Source organism: Lutzomyia longipalpis, chromosome 1, assembly GCF_024334085.1.
Source record: "Lutzomyia longipalpis isolate SR_M1_2022 chromosome 1, ASM2433408v1".
NCBI classification, from domain to species: domain Eukaryota; kingdom Metazoa; phylum Arthropoda; class Insecta; order Diptera; family Psychodidae; genus Lutzomyia; species Lutzomyia longipalpis.
Genome location: NC_074707.1, coordinates 251,906 through 274,203, shown reverse-complemented (window position 1 = coordinate 274,203; position 22,298 = coordinate 251,906). Strand labels below are relative to the sequence as shown.

At 35.6% G+C, this 22,298-nt stretch overlaps 2 protein-coding genes across 3 annotated transcripts in view; one reads left to right on the top strand and one right to left on the bottom strand.

The window, feature by feature from the left end:
• The window catches only part of LOC129797033 (uncharacterized), a 73,759-nt gene that overhangs the window by 20,862 nt on the left and 30,599 nt on the right, over window positions 1-22,298 (top strand). The window lies entirely within an intron of this gene.
• LOC129797075 (protein krasavietz) overlaps window positions 2,514-22,298 on the bottom strand; it is a 57,962-nt gene continuing 38,177 nt past the window's right edge. The window contains exon 10 of the mRNA XM_055839364.1: window positions 2,514-2,524. The gene's annotated coding sequence lies outside the window, so the exon portion shown is untranslated. The remainder of the gene's footprint in view (window positions 2,525-22,298) is intronic.

Sequence of the window (22,298 nt, the reverse complement as noted above, 5' to 3'; positions counted from 1 at the left end):
TTAAAAGAAGCATTAGCTGTGATTCTTTCTTAAAAGAAGCACAGCTTCTGTGTACACTCTAAAATGCAAAGTCGTCAGATCGGGCTCAAACTTGGGATGAGCACGAATTAGGGTCCCCACATTCCAAAAAACGTATGCGCCAAAAATCTTTCCGTCCGTCCGGCCGTCCGGAGTATAACGCTATATTGCAAGAGAACGGTAATAGATAGAGACTTGCGGTAAACGGCAAAGTTCATATATCGGGTGGAAGACATCCGATTATGCAGTCAAATCCAACCCCCCACCCCCGCGTCCGCCATTTTGAATAACCTCAAAATTTTGTTTTCGCTATATCTCAGTCACTATTACAGCTAGAGGTCTGAAATTTTGATATGTTGTAGGGGCCATCAAGACCTTTCCAGCGATACCTCATTTTCGAAAATCGGTCAAGCCGTTTAGTCAATATGGCCGCTACAATTTTTCATCGAAAATCGACCATAACTCGAAAACGGCTTGACCGATTTTGATCAACTCGGATGCAAATGAAAGATATAAACGAGCCCTACAACTGCTCGGAACATCGCAAGTTCATGAAATGACCACAAGTGGCGCTAAAATCGAAAACAAAATTTTCGATGAGTTTTCGATGAATATCTCGAGCACCGCTTTATAGAATTGCTTCAAATTTTGATATGTTATAGTTGACTATAGTATCTATTACCATGCCGAAAATGAAGAAAATCTATGTAGCCGTTCCGGAGATATCGCGTTTTAAAGTTTACATGTCATATCTTGAGTTGCATAAGTCCAACGCCCCGCGAAGCGGGGCGTTTTATATACACATATAAAATAAAATAAAATATATATATAAATGCATAGATATATACATTATATATATACATATAAAAATGCAAAGATAAATATATATAAACTGCAAAGATAAAAATTAAATAGCATGGATGGAACAGTATAAAGCGAAAGAACGGTAAGTAAAACTTACGGGCTGTGATTCTTTCTTTGTCAGTGAAATGTGAAATTGACGGAAAATTGAGGATGGGCAAATTTTGAGGAAGGCTTTCTCGCGTACCGAATCACAGCCAACGCCCACGATTAAGGCTTCTCACAAATTATCTGCGCGTTGGCTGTGATTCGGTGCGCGAGAAAGCCTTCCTCAAAATTTGCCCATCCTCAATTTTCCGTCAATTTCACATTTCACTGACAAAGAAAGAATCACAGCCCGTAAGTTTTACTTACCGTTCTTTCGCTTTATACTGTTCCATCCATGCTATTTTTTTTAATACATATGTATTTCTTCTAGATGATCTCTGACAGAAATATATATGTTATGTAGATCATGATCATCATCAAGGTTTGAAAGTAGTAGTGGTAAATACCTGCTTTAAGTATTGCAATAGGAATATGAAGAAGTCAAAGACTGACACAAAAAAAAAGTTAGAAGAATAAGATGAAACCATGGAGATTTAAAGTGTTAAAAAATTCACCTGGTGTAATCATATAGTTCGGTATTCATTGGATGGATCGCTAAAGGAATTACCATGGCGTGTCTTTTAGCACAATTTTCTATTTTGCCGCCAGATATGTGCGATATCCATCAAAAAATTCCTCCATGATCGCTATTTGTGATAATTGTGAAAAACATTCTCCTAATTTTGTGGGAAGATTGTGTATATATATCATGCCACACATGAATGTGTATACGTCATGCTCTTTTGGAAGAGAAATATTAATTCTTGTTCGCTATAATTTGTCTTAAGTCTGTGGCATTGTGCTGCTTAATAACTTTTAATCCAACTGATTTGCATAATATTTTGAGATTTTAAAGTTTTGTTGCGTATTACAGGAAAACAAGACTGCATTTAATACTTCACCCTTCGTTTTATATCTTAGAGGGTTTTATAATTTATTACATGTCATCGTGCCTTCATATAGGGATCCTTGGGAGATTTTCTATATTGTACACAGTACAAAATGGGACTAAAAGGGAAGAAGTTGATACTAAAATATAGTCATTAATATGTTAAGAAATTAATAGAGGGGGAAATTTCTAAAGGAAATAGAAAACATTGATGTGTCACTTTGGAAGAGATTTAATTAATCACAAATCGCACTAATTCATTAGTGTTTTATTGTTGGTGGTTCATATAAAATATTTAATGTCATCAATTGAGATCTTAATTTGCAAGGACATGATTTAGAAAGGGGATTCTTCTGTGCAATTTGAATTGTTTGTATTCACACAATAATTCTCCAAAGAGTCCAATTCAAAGTGTATACCCAAAACAGTTTGCACATCTAGCAAAAGTTCCTGACCAAGCAAATTTTCATTTGAATACCCTGGGGTCCATTGTATGTACAGTTGCCTCTTCGTCACAGTGACTTCTATTTAGTACAATAAATAAAATGTAAGGTGAAAATAACACGAAAAAGAATGCATGGAGTCGTGATGGCGATGAATGAAGCTATTTTAATGAAAAACCGTGACCTTTTGCACCGAAAATACGCGTGAATTTCAGCAGCAAAAGAAGAGTCGTAATAAAAATTGGCCAAAAAAAAAGATATTCACATGCGGAGAACACAAAATAAACCACAATTATTTGAATATAAAAATTAAAATATGTACCTACCCACCTCCACAAGAGTCACACAGCTATTCTGGGAAAAAAAACTCATAGAGTGAAAAGCAATTCGCGGTAAGCTCGAATAGTATCCTCTCACGACAAGCTTTCGTATTATTATTTTTTTGGGAGTGGATTTTATTACTCTGGGTTTTTATTTATTTTTATTGAGAAAAACTCACATTTTGTATTCTTCTGATTCTACCCCTTTAAGTTCAAATATTGTACTAATAAAACGTCTCTGTTGGGAATATTTTTTCATGTTTAGAATTCGTGACAAATATTCATTATTTTTCGAATAATTTCTTGGTTAGCGAGAACCATTTGTAACTGAATGAAGTTAGTAAATATAATTTATCTGTAAAAAAATGATTAAAATTTAAATCTTTTCATTAAAATGCTTCAGGTTATTATGGAGAATTCCATGGCTTAACTCGAATAGTCAAAGAGTTTAAATGCGAGCTATAAAATTGTTGACTGGTTAAGAGAAAAAAAGTCAAGATGAAAGGGAATTCCTTTATTGCCATTTGAGTCATCAATTTTGTTGTTTATAAATTATGCAATTCTACAAAATAGATTTCATTAATCTAATTTTTCTGTACTGTCGGGATGACCTTAAAATATAAAATTATTTTGCCATGACTTTTGCATGAGATTTTTTTTTGGAATAAACATTATGATTTAGTGGGAAGTTGTGTACGCATCAAAAGCCACTCTCATTGACCACATTCATCATAAATTGTGACAGATGGAGTACGAATATAGAATGTTGCAGACATTCAACCAACTCTTCTTGCTGGATGTTGGATGATTTGTACAAAAAGGGGTGAATTATTTTACATTCTCATGTTAGGGGTTGAATATCATTTTTCACGTATAGCCACAGAGAAAATATTTGTTCATAATTAAAATTTCATGATGTGATCATAAGAATAATATTTGTTGGTGACAAGAGGGGGCATGTATCAGTGGATAGAATAATCTGCAGGAAAATTGCAATTGATGCAGAAAAGTAGTGAGGGTGGAATTTTCCCGAGGATCAGCGGGGTATTCCGTACATTGGGTATATCAGTTCTTAGTAATAAAGATCTGTGGCCATTGAATCACACTGAGTCTTCCTCTCATGTGTGACACTGTGTCCACACAATCGAAATGGTCCTTTTGTCTAAATATTGGTTCAAGAACTTTCATATATAATCTTACCTCCGTGGTCGAATTAAAACCCCATCGCTGCTTTTTGATTTTATTTGCACTGCAGCCACATTGTTGGAACAAGAATACTTCCAGAAGCACGTATAGGGATATTACATTTCTCTCATTGACAAAATCACAACCCTACTATAACCACTCTGGAGGTTATTCCCTTGTCGCTTTTGCAATGAGGAGTCTCCCACGTTTTGGCCAAGGCGAATGTTTTCTCTTGTTATTAAATTTAAGAATCACAATTTAGTTTTACGGAGAATCAACATCAAAGGGAAAAAATCATACCACAGCACTGCATCGAATTGCTTGAGGGTAGATTTTTTTTCACAGTTTACCTTGAGAACAACATGATGAGGTATCATATCAAAGGAAATTTTTTAGGGAACACTTTTAAATTGCTTTATTGCTTCGTGTTCCGCCCACATAAAGAAAGCAATAGTCTCTTCATTTTCTCCAGTATTGCTTCTGATTGTTGCTATTGATTCTTTCTTTTTATATTGGTTTGAAAATCCTCAAGGTGAATTGAAACTTTCTTTCACGTGAAGAACTTCTGAAATTTAAGAACTATTATTTTTCACTCAGAGCTCTTTTGTTAAGAAATTGTTCATTTAATTTTTAAAAGTCTTCAAAATATGTAGATAAAATATGAAGCCTTGTATTAGTATGTAATTGGAATTATTGTCGGGCAAGGCATTTACATAAAAAGTTCGTACTCATAATACTTTGAAGAAATATTACCATCATTCTCCCCCATCTCTGCCATGGTTTCAAAGTTTCTCAACTTTTTAATTTTGTCCTTAGGCAATGAAATTAATTAAAATTATTTGATTTCTTCAAAGCATCCGCTAGATTCTTGAAGACCTAAAAGAGGAAAGCATTTATCCACAACCTCCTCCCACCACTCTTGATCGTAATTTAGAAAATGTATTCTACAAATGACAACAATTTTCTTCTTTCAGACAAATAAATGACAATGAGATGACTTCTCACAGGAAAAAAAATACTCACGTACTGACTCTCTGGCATGATCTTTAGTAATTTAGTGCAGGAGAGGAGGAAAAGCCCTCCACATAAATCTATAATATGACACCAAGTTAGGGGATGAGATCGGAGAGCACACGCTTTTTGCAACATTATTGACAATCAGCAGAAGGACTCTGCGTGAGGCAAACACGCACCCATACGCAGGGTTTTTTGGTATAGAAAAGCTTGACGAATGAGATTACCACGGTGTGTCTGCAGTGGCATCACCCCTCTGATTTACTCCCTCAATTATTATTTTACATTATCCCCCACTTCTCACCCACAATCGGGCAGACAGTGCAATGAAATGGCCCAAAGAGACTAAAAGCCATCCTGGCACAAGGGGTGGCATTTGCCTGATATCCTCTGAACATTACGTAAGGGCCCAGAAATCCAGATTAAATGATAAAACTAGTGCCAGCTCTAGCACACCCCCAAGCCTCTTTTCTATGAATGAATGAACGCGGATGAACATTTTAAGGGGGGAGAGTCGAAAGCCATTTGGAACAGAAGTAAAGGGAAAGGTTTTCAATGCAATTTCTCAATGAATGGAAATGGCTGGAAAAACACCCCTCTAGTGCACTAAATGGGAAAACATTGGTGGAATGGGGAAAGAAAATCCACCAGATTCACGGGGGTGAACATTTAATGTAACATTTATGGAGCGAGTGTACCATATGGAAAACAATTCCTATTCCAAATGTCTACAATTTGCAAAATAATAAAAAAGTCAATCATAACGCGTCCAGTTATTAGAGTTGGTATACCACAACGCGGATGGGTCAGTCTATGCGTTGTAATTTAATTTGTGAGTAGTATAGTAGGCAAAGACGATTTTCTTGTAAATTTTTTTAATTTGACAGATTAAAATGCTTATATCTTAAGTTCTATTAGACCTACAGAAATTTCGTGATTAGTTATGGAAAGGTATTGAAATAAGCCATAATCTGACATATATTTAGAAACATTTCAAGGTCACCTCCAGAACACAAAATGGCGGTTTATTGTTTTACAAAAACAGTTTTTGGCATTTTTTGTCCGGAAGAAATGGTTTTAGAGGTTTCTGATATTCTAGAAAGTTGTAGAGTTTTGCAAAACCTTTAAGTTGATACTAAGATGGGCAAAATCGGACAAGCGGTTCAAGAGATATGGCATTTAGAACTTTTCAAATTCAAGAATTATTCAAATGGCTATATCTTCTAAACGGCGACATAGATTTTCTTCATTTTCGGACTGGTGATAGATATTGAGTCAGGCTATAACATATCAAAATTTAAAGGAAAACGATAACAGATGTTCGGAGATATTGCCCCTTAAAGTTAGGCAATTTTTGTTTTTGATTTTAGCGCCTCTTGCGGTCATTTTTGGAACTTGGAATGTTCTAGACAGTTGTAGGGCTTCTTGATACCTTTCATTTGATACCAAGATGGTCAAAATCGGTCAAGCCGTTCTCGAGTTATATCGAAAAAACACTTTTTGCTTTAGACCGCCATATTTGCTAAACGGCTTGACCGATTTTCAAGTATGATTTGTTGATGAAAACGTCTCACTAAGCCCTACAACATACTAAAATTTCAGATCTCTAGCTATAAGGGAAGTGGTTGACGGTGTTTCAAAATGGCGGATGGCGGCCATCTTGGATTTTGAAAATGCGAAAAAATGAAAATTTACACCCACATTTCTATAGAAAACTTCAAACCGGAAGTCTCTATCTGTTACCGTTCTTGAGCTATAAGGCAAAGTTTGGCGCACCGGCCGGCAGGACGGCCGGCCGGCAGGCCGGCCGGCCGGATCAAAAATTTTCCACCACCATTTTCGTAATGTGGGATGTCTAAAACGTGCTCATACCAAGTTTGAGCCCGATCTGAGGTGGTCGGTTTTTCCGACGATTACAATACTTGGTATGCCACGATTGTGGTATACCAACTAATATTTAAGTATTTCTTGTTCACTTCACCAATTTTATTACCCATTTTGGTGGATTGAGAACAAAGGTTGGTTTTGCAATGGAATTTTTAAGGAATTTTTGAAGGGTTATTTTTTCGTTTAAATTCTAACAAAAAAAAGTGTTCAAACTATATATAGTAGAGCGTGAGATTATACCTATGTATAAAGTTTCTAATGGCAACTCCATTACATTCACAAATAGATACCCAGAGTGGGTGAGAAAAATTGTCTATGAACAAGAAGTTCCTCAATTTTTTTTGCTATACTATGTACAAAAAGAAGTCCAACTTTTTCGGACTGAAAGTGAAAGATACATGAAAATTGCTAAAGAGGGAAACTTTCATGGTTCTTAATGTGATTTTGTGATTCTTACAAGAATTAATTTCTCTTCCTCTTGAAATCTTCCATGTCTTGTTCACTTTCAAATGCGTACGGATGTTATGTTGTGTCAACGCATTAATATTGCATGTAATCAATAAATTTCGAAATGGGCTCTTCTGCTTCATCTTGTTTAGTTACATAATTTAAGGAGAAATGTGCAGTATTTCTTTGTAGCATTGAGGGTGGTTAGAGAGAGAGAGATACGTCCCAGATATTCCGTTTCATACTTCTCGCTTTATTCCAACATTGATACAATCAAAATCACGTCCAATACTTTCAAGACGATTAATCTCCAATAAACGTGATTTCATCCCTCTCCGCATGAGAGTGAGTATCAAAAGACCATGAAAATTATGGTGTAAGCTTTGTTGAACTACCTCATCCTAAATTCATGTCAACACTCCATTTTACGGAGGGCGAGAGCTTTCAAATACAGCATCAATTGTCTCACTTTGGTTAAAAGTTTTATATATGCAAAACGCCACTCTTTGAAAAGCTAGTTAGCGCGCGGACGAGTATTTTGGGTGTTTGGGAGAGACAACGATGAAGGGGAGAAGTTTGAAGGACGAAGTTTTCCTTTAACGCCTAATTTGTAGTCGATACAATTTCTATTTACATTAATTCTCAAACCCCTCGGAATGCTTTCATTCCTCTTGTTTCTCCCCCGTATTTTAAACTCACTTTACCATGGTATTTGCGGAGGAGTCGGGAAACTTTTTGGAATCTTATTGAAATTTTATGGTATTTGATGAAGCCAAAGTATAGGCCAATATCAATTATTTACAACACACACATTTGGAGGTATTTTTTCCATATATGTATGTACATAAGGGAGGGACCCAAAAGGAAAATGAATGGTTGTGCCAAATTGAAAAATCTCACACCATCTTTTCCCACTCTGAAGTCATAAATTGAAAATTTCGGTTTTACTGTTATTTTTATTTTTACGGTTATTGGTGGGCACGGTGGGCACATAGTTTTATTTTCGCTACACGAACATCCGTCGCCTCTAACATATGAATTTTCCCTTTTTTCACAGACAGGATAAACGGTAGGGTAGCATATATTTGACATGGGATTATGAAATTTATTTTTTTTTCATACATTAATTTACATAAAAGTATATATCGAGAGTTTTTTTTAATCAATCTATTCTATGTATTTTTGTAAAGTTTTATTGGGAAAAAAATCGAATTTAACTTGAGTAAAAACGGTTAAAGTGAACGTAGGTTCTAAGCTTCCCTTCCAGCAGTGACTTAGGGCTTTTGTCTAACCTTTTGCTCTCACTCATTTTGATTTTTTTGTGGCATTTCTTCCATCCCCTATTTTGTACTTACATTGCTTTGTTCTCCACACACCCCCACACGTAATACCCTGTCGTTTTCCTTATCTCAAGAGGAATTCCTATTGGGAGTATATACACACATACTATTTAGATAAGAAATGGACGAAAAAAATACTCATTTATATACAGTATATTTTCAATTTGAGCACTACACATAATCATTACCAGCATCATCATCATCTCATGTGTTGAGTTTCTCAAAGAAAAATTACCTCCTCACACGATTACATTGCCAATGATTCTATTGTTTAACCCTTTCATTATCGACAAGCAATAAAGGTTCTATTTATCAGATTAGTTCTTCTTCCAAGAGTGAGAGTCTTTAAGAATTTCAAGCATCTCCCTTTCGAGGAAAAGCGTACAAAAAGAATGATTGCTGTATGACGAATTCAAAGGGATGAAGTCAATGGATTTAATTTGATCCTTCTCCCCTTCTAAATTAATTGTACAATGAATGATAGATATAGAAAAATTTCCATTATAGGCTGTACTTGAGAAAAGAAATCGAAATAGGAATCCTTCAACCCCTCTTCACCCATTAATTTTCCATTTTCACTTTGGCAATACAAAGTGTGGGTTTTATTGAATTATTGAGGAAAAGTATCACACACACTTTAGCTCTTGGAAATGATATTGCCTTTACTCCAGTGGAAACTGACGGGATGTTTTAAGTTTTTGGTGTTTTAGGAAAAAATTCCTTCCGATTGCGTCAGCCAAGGGACGGTAGGTCAACCCAAACACATCCTTTCAATTTTAGGGCCAAAGCTTTCGACGCTTCTGTGCGTCTTCCTCAGTGGTCAATTGTGTCTTTGTTTGGGAATCGTCAATCGTCTGATATTGGTGATCATGTGGTTTTTTTTTTTAAGCAGGAGAATTCTCTTTTTTCAACAATTTTCTTTCACTTATCTATAACTGACTTTTCTTTGCAACTATCTGAGGCATAACTGCCTGCATAAAAAAACCACATGATCACCAATATCAGACGATTGACGATTCCCAAACAAAGACACAATTGACCACTGAGGAAGACGCACAGAAGCGTCGAAAGCTTTGGCCCTAAAATTGAAAGGATGTGTTTGGGTTGACCTACCGTCCCTTGGCTGACGCAATCGGAAGGAATTTTTTCCTAAAACACCAAAAAGATATTGCCTTTAGGCAGGGGCGTCGGAACGTTTTCGAACTTGGGGGGGACAAACATTTTGGCGCCCCCTTTCCCTTTTTTGGCGCCCTCCTTCCCTTTTTTTGCGCCCCCCCCCCCCTAGTTTGGCGCCCCCCCATATTGGCGCCCCCCCCTATTTTTTAGGGTATTTTTATATATATATATAAGTGCGAAACGAGAACCCTCTAATTTTTCATGGACAGTTGCATGATGAACAATTTTTTTTAAAGGTTTTCAAAAAAAACTTTTCTCGAAGGAAATTACCTTTTTGAAGACCTCTTAAGGTCGTTCCACATTATTTCTTTTCTTCCACACGACGATCTTATAAAAAATGAGAGGAAAAACATAGATTTAAAAAAAATGTACGTTTTCCAACAAACACAACTTTCTTTAATATGTATATAGATTTTCCGAGCTACAACTTTGTGTCAGACAATTTGTTTCTATTTTAACGTGAAAATGCATTTTCAGTCCACTTTCCACTTTCCAAATTATAAATAATAAATGGTCAAAAATATCAATTCTATAACATTATTTTAACTCGACACTATCAAAGCTATTGAGATTGAAAGATTTGCGTAAAAATTAGATTTTTTAATAAAAAATAAATGAACAATAAATATTTACAAAACTGCACATTTATTTTTTCCCACCCCACCCTAAGGTCTTTGAATTATTTTTTATAGCAAAGTTATTTTTTATGTTATAAAATATTGGAAATAGCGGGTAACCAATGATTCTAAATTATAAGTAGTAGTTATGCCGATTAGGGAAAAATATTTTTCAAAAAATTTACAATTTTGTCTTAAAAAGTTATTTTTAAAAAATATATAAGTAAAGAAGTCTTTCCTTACAATTTGCCCATCTCTTATTTTCAGCCAGTTTCATATTTACTGAGAAAGAAAGAATCATAGTCCGTAAATTCGTTAATTCGATCTTTCGCTTTATACTTTATCATTCATGCTATATTTAAATTTGCAATTATATATTTAATTTATGTTGTATATTTATCTTTGCATTTTTTATGCATATACACAGTAAACTCAGAAAGTTTCCGAACAAAAAAATTTTGAGGAGTTTTTGCATTGTTTGGTTAGAGACTACATACATATATGAGCTTGTAAAATTTCGATTTAAGTAAATCCTAAAAAGAGTAAAAAAGAACCAACGAGTTAACAGTAAAAGAATCTTTGGCTTAGAGATTAGCGCGTAGTACTTTTATTGTTAACATCCATAGTTCAAATCTCACCGTGAACATTTTTTTCTTTTTGTTTTTCTATTATTTTTCAATAGATACCTTAATAATCAAAAAGAAGGATCTGTTTGTTGGAAATCGTCATTCCTATACGACTATACACATCTACACCGTTTGTCCGATCGCGATGAATGACTCTTATGCACCATACACTGAGTAAATCTTTAGAATTGAATCACAATTAGTTCTAAAAGTATGGGATCGTCTAAGATTCAAAATAAGAGTGACCATTTCCCGGGAAAGCGCTGGGAAACATACAGATTTTCCCAAATAAAGTAAAGGTATATCATCTACTATCTTGATTAATTTCTGAGTTTTTAGGAATTGTAGAATATCGTAAAAGGTCTCAGGTAAGCTATAAAAATGTGTAATATTATGAATTTAAATAATTTTCAAAAATCCATAGAAGGTGGAAAAAATAAAGTCCATTGCAATATTGTGGAAATTATAGACTAAAAACAGAACAAAAAAAATACGTGTTAGGGAAAACTTTTTTATTTTTTTTACCTTCTAATGAGTTTTGGAAAATTATATTTTTTACGAAAAAATAAGCATTTATATAGTTTTCATCTGAGACTTTTTACGATATTCTACAATTCCTATAAACTAAGAAACTAATCAACTAAATATATGATAAACCTTTACCTTCTTTGGGAAAATTTGTATGTTTCCCAGCGCTTTTCCGGGAAATTGCCACATTTGTTTTGAATCTTAGACAATCCCCTACTTTTAAAACTAATTTTGGGTCAATTCTGGAGACTTAATCAGTGTATGATGCAGATGGTAAATAAATTTAAATCTAAAATTTAATTTAAATAAATTTTTTCTATTGCATCAATCTTCCATTTCAATTTTTCTATCTATCCAAAAGCACTAAGCGCAACAAAACTCCGCGCTTCGCTCGAATTTACCTCGTTTTAATTAATAAAGTGAACATGTGAAACATAATACAAACTCAATTTGAACAGTGTCTCTACTAAAGGCGCCCTCGCTGTATCATAGGGCGCCGAAAATGTCCTGAAAATTATTTAAAAATAAATAAGAAGGTTTCAAGGGGCGCCCTCAGCCTCCTGAAATTATTTGAACGTTCTAAAGGCGCCCTCGCTGTATCAGAGGGCGCCGGAAAGGTTCTAAAAATTCTTAAAAATAAATTATGACGCTTTAAAGGGCGCCCTAGGTCAATTAAAATTATTTGAACCGTTTAAAGGCGCTCTTAGCGGTGATCCAGATATAGATACAGATCAGAGGGCGCCAAGATTTAAAGTGTTTAATACTAGAGTAAAGCATGAAAATTTCTTGTAGCGAAAAGAAACAATTTCACTCATAAAAAAAAGTCAATCATAACGCGTCCAGTTATTAGAGTTGGTATACCACAACGCGGATGGGTCAGTCTATGCGTTGTAATTTAATTTGTGAGTAGTATTAGTAGTCAAAGTCGATTTTTTGTAAAATTTAGCAATTTGACAGATTAAAATGCTTATATCTTAAGTTCTATTAGACCTACAGAAATTTCTTAAATAGTTTTGGAAAGGTATTGAAATAAGCTATAATCTGATGTATATTTCGATACATTTCAAGGTCACCTCCAGAACACAAAATGGCGGATTTTTATTCTACCAAAACAGTTTTTTGCACTTTTTGTCTTCAAGGAATGGTTCTAGAGGTTTCTGATGTTTCGGAAAGTTATAGAGTTTTGCAAAACCTTTAATTAGATACCAAATTGAGCAAAATCGGACAGACCGTTCAAGAGATATGGCTCTTAAAACTTTTCAAATTCAAGAATTTTTCAAATGGCTATATCTTCTAAACGGCGACATAGATTTTCTTCATTTTCGGACTGGTGAAAGATATTGAGTCAGGCTACAACATATCAAAATTTAAAAGAAATCTATAACAGATGTTCGGAGATATAGCCCCTTAAAGTTAGGCAATTTTTGTTTTTGACTTTAGCGCCTCTTGCGGCAATGTTTGGAACTCGGAATGTTCTAGAAATTTGTAGGGCTTCGCAATACCTTTCATTTGATACCAAGATGGTCAAAATCGGTCAAGCCGTTCTCAAGTTATATCAAAAAAACACTTTTTGCTTTGGGCCGCCATATTTGCTAAACCGCTTGACCGATTTTCAAGTATGAGTTATCGATGAAAATGTCTTACTGAGCACTACAACATACTAAAATTTCAGACCTCTAACTATAAGGGAAGTGGTTGACGGTATTTCAAAATGGCGGACGGCGGCCATTTTGAATTTTGAAAATGTGAAAAAATGAAATTTTACACCCACATTTCTATAGAAAACTTCAAACCCGAAGTCTCTATCTATTACCGTTCTCGAGCTATATGGCAAAATGTGGAGTCCCGGACGGCAGGCCGGCCGGACGGCAGGCCGGCCGGCCGGATCAAAAATTTTCCACCACCATTTTCGTAATGTGGGATGTCTAAAACGTGCTCATACCAAGTTTGAGCCCGATCTGAGGTGGTCGGTTTTTCCGACGATTACAATACTTGGTATGCCACGATTGTGGTATACCAACTAATTGCTTTAAAATTTAAAGTGTAGAGAGTCTAAAGCTTAGAACGTTCAAATAATTTCAGGAGGCTGAGGGCGCCCCTTGAAACGTTACAATTTTTTCTTAAATAATTTTCAGGTCCTTTTCGGCGCCCTCTGATACAGTAAGGGCGCCCCTTGAAACCTCCTTATTTATTTTTGGGAATTTTCAGGATCTTTTCGGCGCCCTCTGATACAGCGAGGGCGCCTTTAGAACGTTCAAATAATTTCAGGAGGCTGAGGGCGCCCCTTGAAACGTTACAATTTTTTTCTTAAATAATTTTCAGGTCCTTTTCGGCGCCCTCTGATACAGCGAGGGCGCCTTTAGAACGTTCAAATAATTTTAGGAGGCTGAGGGCGCCCCTTGAAACCTTCTTATTTATTTTTGGGAATTTTCAGGATCTTTTCGGCGCCCTCTGATACAGGAAGGGCGCCTTTAGAACGATCAAATAATTTTAGGAGGCTGAGGGCGCCCCTTGAAACGTTACAATTTTTTTTTTTAAAATAATTTTCAGGTCCTTTTCGGCGCCCTCTGATACAGCAAGGGCGCCTTTAGAACGATCAAATAATTTTAGGAGGCTGAGGGCGCCCCTTGAAACGTTACAATTTATTTTTAACAATTTTCAATTTCTAGTCTTTAAGCTCTTTTTGCGCCTTTGTTTAAAATTTTATTCCCTAATTTTTTTGTTTCCTTTTTTTTATTAGGGACTTATTATAAAAAAAATTGAAAGGGCGCCTGCGGCGCCCCTTTGTATTGCTTTTGGTGCCCCTGTGTGGCGCCTTCGGCGCCCTTTTGTAGTGATTTTGGCGCCCCTTTGAGGCGCCTTCGGCGCCCCTTTAAATTTTTTGGGGGGTACAAAAGACCCCTTGTACCCCCCAGTTCCGACGCCCCTGCCTTTAGGTAAAACACGACATCTACATATGTACATATGTATACTTAAAGTGATACTCATTTGGCATCAGGTATCAAAATGGAATGACGCTATAATTCCTTGTTATATACCATGAAACAGATGAGACTTCTGCCTTTGATGTAAATTTGATTATGTAACTTGTATTGCCATAAAAACTTCTCTTCTTCTTAACATGTTTAAATTTAAGTTTAATTCACAGTCTTTTAAAGCTCTTTTCATGCAGTTTTTTTTAATTCTCAGACTAGACGCTTGTACTACATAATCATAGAGCTAAAAAAATCATCATGAAGAGCATAACAATCCCATTAATAAGATCTTATTCTAGATAAATGCAAAACCTGGTACTCCATCCCCATTTTATTAGAAGAATATAAACGACACGGCAAATAATGACACAAACCGAATCAAAATATACATATGGGAGTTGGAATATAATTTCGTTTTCGATTTTCACATTAAATAGAACGACACAAATGTGATTTTGATTTGACTGCCTTTGGCAAAATCAATGTTGAAAATGTGCTCCCTCAAACTGCGAACAATTTGAGAAATATTTGTGCAGAAAATCCATTTCATAATATCGAAATCATTATATACACACTCTTTCTATTCCTTTTCACATTTTCTGTGAGTTGATTCTGAATGGTTCTCAATTTTCATGAGCTTTTGTCATACATGGTAAGAGAGAGAGATATGAAAAAAAAAACAAATTTTGCCTCATCCTTAAATGGGATGAAGGAGAACCACTCAATATAAATGTAGGAGGAAATCCAACGTGGCAGATTACAGTAGAATATGATTTTACGTGTGGTCTGGAGATGATGATGCTGCATCATGGGTCCTATGCCGAGTAGAAGAAATAAAATAAAATAAATGGCATTCCTAGAATGGATGACTTTACTGCGGTATGACGACAATTTTAGCAAATGAAAGTGAACGTCGCATTGTGTGTAGAAAATACATAGATGGTGTGGGAGGCTATAAACGAAAAATATCCCTCTCCTCAACACCCTTCAGTTCCCCATTTAATAGACATTCTCCTAAACATCACAATATTACTTTTTTTTTTCTTAAACGAAAAAAATATTTCTCTTCACACCCATCAACTTTTGTCACCCTCTCGCCATGGCTTTTCTAACAATTCAATGCAAACACACCCTCTGAAAATGGGAAAGAGCACCCCCCGAACCACATGAGCGGGGGGGGGAAATGGAGGCGGTGGTTATACACACATAAAGCATACGGAATAAATATTTTGTACATGCGGAGAACCCTTAAAAATTCCAACATGGTTTTCTATCGTTCCCTCTCTATACTGAGAGGACATCAAAGTGTCAGAATATTTATCTATGCAAAATTCTCTATAGAGCTGCGGAGAGGCTCTAAAAGAGGCACATTATGCAGTGGAATCCACCAAGATGTATATGTAGATAGTGCAGTCACCGAATTAAATTCATTGAAGCGAATATGTGACCAAGAAACAAGTCTTGAATACTAAGTTGGATGTACACGCCTTTTTCTTCGGCACCATTCATCCCTTTGCGATGGCACCCTCCCCCCACCCCCTTTAACCAATTTAAATCTATGCGGCATCTTGTCGTGCCCTTCAATGCAGATCGCACACTCTCATGGGATATTATTTCACGGAACTCATACGATAGGGATCAATAATGAAAAATAGGATTTGCACATGAAAAGGCGAAATTCTCTTTTTTTTTCCATTAATTCACGACGTAATTCACTTTGGGGGTGGCGGGTAAATGAAATCCCACTTTGGAGTAGAAGAAGTTTCAAGACAAAGGTATCTTGTTAAGGAGAAAACCTTCCACCCTCTTTGATTTCTTTCCCATCTTCAGTGGTATACTGAAAAACAAGAAAAATTACTTTTCACATCACACAGAAGGTTTCATTGAGAATCAATCATTGCCATATGACGACAGACTGAATTACATGTTGACGCACTGTAGACGATTAACTATAGATACTTACATACATAGGAAATATACGGAAGCTTTAATTTTTTGATCAGTTAATAGATTGTTTATCAAGATCACGGGTAAAGTCATACTTACATATAGTAGGTATATTTTTATATAACAACCCCTTCTATATGTGAAATTATGGATCACAGAGATGGAAATGATAAATGGAATTATGGAGCATTGGGGGAATATTTGAATGAAAGAACCCCACAGAAATGATCTAACTATATATGTACATATTTTTATATAGAGCTGAAGAGATGAATTCTATTGAGGGTGGGGAGGGGGGCATATTAAAGGTGAGAGGAATCCCATGCAAAGCACCCCCACAAAGTTTCACATAGCCGTACTTTATTGATGTGCATGAAATTTATGAGGAAATGGCACGTAATTTATTATCCTTTCTTTACTTTGGTTGATCATGACTAAATATGGTGAATAATCCAAAATGAAAGTACATAACACACAAATAACGTGGCGAGAGTGCATTATTTGCAATTGGGGGACAATCTTTCATGTGTCAATTCAGGAAATCTCCCTATGGCGCGCGGTGAATTGCGATGCCCTGAAGACAAACAATTTGCCATTGAGAGCGAGAGCAAAAATAAACAGTATTTAATTGATTGCTTTTGTCACAGAGGTCCAATCTCGCACTCAACTAATCCCACAAGAGTGATTGAAGCCACAAAATATCAATTGAGACATTTATAGTGCGGAGTCTCCGGCATGTGATTCCACGCGGGTTGAAGAGGAGTTGAGCAACCAAAAGTTTCTCCAATTGAATTAGATGTGAGATACGAAGGGGGGTTTGGGCATAAAAGGAAATATGATTAATTCAGAAAGGAACCACATAAATAATACGGGGATTCCGGGATGTGTCACACCCATAAATTATCTGCAATCAGTGAAAGTGTTCTCAAGTACATATACGCGCTCTGGCACACATCACTTCCATCACTCCCCATTTTACTGCGGGAAATCCCCCCGGGGCATTCTTTCACTCCCTTCGACGAGGTGTTTGATTTTTATCCTTACATCGGATGAAAGTTGCCCTCACGAGTATCCTCCGTATATAGTACGATGCTGGTGAACAGCATTTCTGCATCATCCCTATATATTTCGCTGGAGGCTCTGACAGAAAATCCTCCTTTACATGCTCTGGGTAAATAAATCCCCAACAATTGAAGCCTCAGGAGGAGATTTTTGATGTGCTGTGTGACTCATGTGTCACACACAGGAGGAATTTGAGGGAAAGCTCGCAATTTGTGTACCACTTGAACTTCATTACAGAACATTTGTGGATGTTGAGGATTCTTTCTTTCGCTCAATAACCCACCAAGTGATCCCGTATGAAGTCACCATGTAGAAAAACAGGGTGTCACATCAAGAACTTAAAAAAAATTTTCTTATAAATACATATAAAAATCAGAAAATTTTAATAATCTCTATAAAATATAACGCAGGTACCATTAAGGGATATTTTTTTTTATAAAAAGATTTTAATTTAAGATAATACGGAAATGATCTAAAATTAATTTACATCACCCTGTGGAGTAGACTCACAGATGAAAGAGAAAATGTCTGGAACTGAGGGGTGCTTCTGTACAAAATACTTATAATCTAAATATGTGTCACCTCGCAATTTATCTCAATGAATCTTCAGCCACTGCTCCATCATCTCCGGTTTCACAATTTCAAAGGACTGACAGGGGTCTGTTACAGTGTGAATAAGAAAAAAAACTAGGGAGGGGTTTTTTTGAGAAATTGGGATTACGCCGTAATCGCGGATGGAACGATGATGATAAGTACATTAGAGCGATAATTGCTTACTGCTTTTAACAAGGCTCATTTTTTATTTCATTGGATTTTCCCTGCTTCTTTTTTTCATCTTCAACTTGTGAAAAATAAAATGTAATCCCTCACCGTATAAAGAAAAGTAAAAATGAGTAATTGGTTGAGATTAAAGTTATCATTATGGCATTTTCCGACCGACATGGTGCACAAAAGAGATGCGTCCCACATCATTTAATTTTTTTTTCGTGCTCTCTTTCAACATTTTCAGCATGAGAAAATATTTATTTTTTTGATTAAGTAGAAAAGTTTTTCCTTTTTTTCCACCTTCCATCTAATGAGTGCGACAATATAGAGGGAATATCATTAATTACACTGTGAGTTTTGCAAAGTTTTCCTCACAACGACAGAAAACAATGGAGACGACAAAAATAACGCAAAAAGGAAACTTCTATGCTTGGGTTAATGTTGCAAAATAGACGCATTTTAACCAATTAAAAGTAAGACAAAGAAATTTTGGAACCACAGAGATTGCATTGTTAAAACTTTTGATTGCATTCACTAATGAGAAACACCTTTATTTAAAATTCACTTTCTCTTTCTTCTTTAATTTATTTACCTTTAATTTAAATCATTTTTTATTTAATTACAAATTGAGAAGCCTCTTAAATTGTCATTGAACCATTATCTCCTGGTGAGCATGAGAATTTATATATTTTTGATCCCTCCCTCTGGGGCATAGGCACTGTGTCGTATATATAAATTCAATAAAGTCATCCCATTAATCCCATAAATGTCTTTGAGTGGCATCCTCGTACAACGAGGCAGCCACAGAAACCCAATAATAATAATATATTATTTGACTCTGTCCGGAGGATTCTTCGTATAAGGGCTTGGGGAGAAGAGACAAAGACTCACACAATAGTCTGCAAGTGGTGTAACGCACATGTGACACATGAATTAATAAATAGTCCCCCTATTATTGGCTTTTTAATATATGCGTGTCGTAAATAATTCCCTGAGTGCTGGAATTTGGAGATGCCTCTTTTATGCCTAATGCGGGGGTGGGTCCAGAGAATTGCAGAGAATCCATTAGTGGTGTGGCTGTAACTGACCAATGTGGAGTAACCGCATTGAATTATATCCCCCACATTATTACTGCACTCTAAACTACTTATACCTATGCCACACACTTTACGATAAATTTAGGTGTTGTATTCCCAAAAAAAAAAACATTTTTCAATAAATATAGGTAATTTGTTGGAAAAGAAATAAATAATTAATTGCATATCATTTCAGAAGGTCAAGAAACTTTTTCATTTTACTGCCAAAAAGTTCCTTTTTTATTCAACAAAAATCAATAGAAGAATCCCAACGAACTAACTGATGTACTATATATGGTTGAGTTGCAAAATTTATGTAAGTACAATGATAAATTACATAAAGTTTAATTTTGCATAAAATTTCTCTCCAAAAATTATGTTTTATTTTTTTTTAATTATAATGAGTAAAAAATGAGTGAGAGAAAATACAAATTAAAGAATTTACCTTTCTGGCAAAACTGTAAAAAATTCTTGGATTATTTCCAAAAATTCATCAGAAAAATATTTCGTCCTTCGATCTTATGCGCAAAAATGACAAAAACTGTGTTCTTCTTTACTATCCAATTATACTCGTCTCGTTAACCATAAAATAAGAAGAGTAAAGTAGAGCTTTCTCCATGTAGCGAACTTTATATTCAGCGAGTGAATTCATACACGAGGGCTTCCTTCAAATTGTGCTTTTTCACTCATTCGGTACTTATATGGAGACATAAAATCAGATTTTATGTGAATATTTTCCACAAACATGTAGAGAAACTTTCGGAGCTTTCGCTAAGATAAGGGTCATAGTCGGAGTTCTAGGCAAAAACGGCTATCTTTTGGGGATATCCTTGGTTTATATACTTCTCTGGGAAGGTTGAAAATGATTTCCTTGTTATGTTAGAGAGGATGAAGAGTGAATCAGGACCTCCTTTTTCTTCGCATGACTCAACACTATAATTTATGATAAATATTTGCACAATCTTCCCCGGCGGATGATGTACACATACATAAATGTATGTATACATAGCTATAACGTTTCATATGAGCATGTCACATCATAAATGATCTACTACGGAGACAAAAAAAAACGAAAGAAAAAAAACGTTCAAGAAGAAACTGCTAAAGCCCATCTGGATGCAGTCTTTATATACATACCTACATTATGTACAGTGAGATGAGGTTGATACCATAAGAGAAAAAGCACCACAAACACTCCAGCAGAATGAGAAGGGTGTATCTGTGGGTGCAGGGGGTGATAGACGATGAAAATTCACGCATTTTTATTCACGTTGTGGTTGAAAAAGATGCTCGAAAGCTTCCATGAGGTGACACATCTTCCTTGGTAGAAGAAAAAGAAAGCAAAAAAATGGTTTGAGAACGATGGAGGAGACGTAACGTAAGAAGCAAGTTGACAATTTATGTTCTTTATTTGAAAAGTTTTCTGTGTGAAAAGTCATTTCTTCGTACACCCTCTTCTTTTTGTCTTCCACCGCGCCACGTGGTGGTAAGACGTACCTAGTGAAAAAAAAGAGGCTGACTCGAAAAAGAGATGTGTTTTCACATTATAAAAATTGTTTCCTCCAAGAAGAAAGTCAAACTTCTATATGGAGTGTACAAGTTCACCATTCATAGAATTGGAGGGTTGTTTGTTTTCCATTTTCACTTCAAACTTGAAACACTTGCAAACAATTTTCGGGGTATAATCATAAATTTTAGTATTAAGCTCTGTGTGCCACTGTGAGAGAATTCTGAATATTTTCTTCCATGGGATTTATCCACCCGCACACAATTTAGTCACAAAAAAAAGGTCATGATTTTATTATAAAAGCTTTTGTGAGGTGTTTTGTGGATAACAAAGCTTTCATTGGATTTGAAGCTTTTTTTATGTTTAACAATCACGCGGATTATACTTGTGGAAATATATGTCCTTTACCAGTTTAGAAAGTCTGTTAAAATTATTAAATCCTTTTGGGGATTTTTCTTTTATTTTTTCCACGTAAAACATACCCCGTGTAGGTGTCTAATAAGAATTTGTGATTCATTCTAAATTTGGCAAAGAAGATTCAAAATTTGTCGGTGATATAGCTTTTACGATGATGGAAAATGTAGCATAAACCTAATTCAGGTTGATGCGCGTCATCATGCCTGGCATGAATATCTAATTTTATGTAAATGAGTTAGAAGCAAGTAAGCTGTTTCAGTTCCGTATTAACTAGAAAGGGGTGGAAGCAATTCAAGGAGTTCATACACAAAATACAATTGTGTATGGAATGTTCTGACTGTAGGAGGGTTTTCATAGTAAAGGGGTTGTATATAGGGCCCAAAAACCACTTTTGTTAATCGATGAGATCCTTGTTGGTTTGAGACTCCTTCTGTGCAGGAGGGGGTGTTGCATAAGGGTTCAAATTAACCCACCCTTTGCCATATTGAAGATAAAAGCTACATAAAGCTCATTTGGGATTTTCAATTTAGCTACCAGAAAGTGTTATACAATCACAAAATTTACATAATTCTAAATACAATCAAGTTCAAAGTCAATCCATTACCGTGCGAATCTCTGTGTTTTGGCCACACTCGTCAATTTGATTGATTGAAGCTTCTTAATTGGGAATTTGTGTGAGCTAAATGAAAGGCGAACCACAAGGGGGGATATTTTTTCTTCCACGTTGAAATATCAACATATTGCGCCAAGGTGCCTAATTGACGCAAAATTTTTAATGGAATGCCCATTCACCGATTCCGTGTCATAAAGTTTTGTGGACAATTTACTTGTGGTGGGCACATCGTTTCAAGCACATTTGGAGGGTTCTTTTCCAGAATACCTATATAAGTTTAAAATAGAAACCCATAAAGGAGCACAATGGAAAGAACATTATATCACTTACGTTTTCAATTGGGGGTGCTCGTTTGCATGCTTTTGCGTTAATAAAAGTTTCTACCGTGTCTCACAGTGGAAATTCGTCATTCTGCTGGACGACAAATTGGCGAAGACATCTACAAAATTGGCTCCTTCTTGGCCAGCACTGCTCGAGCATATTGTTTGCTAAATTTAA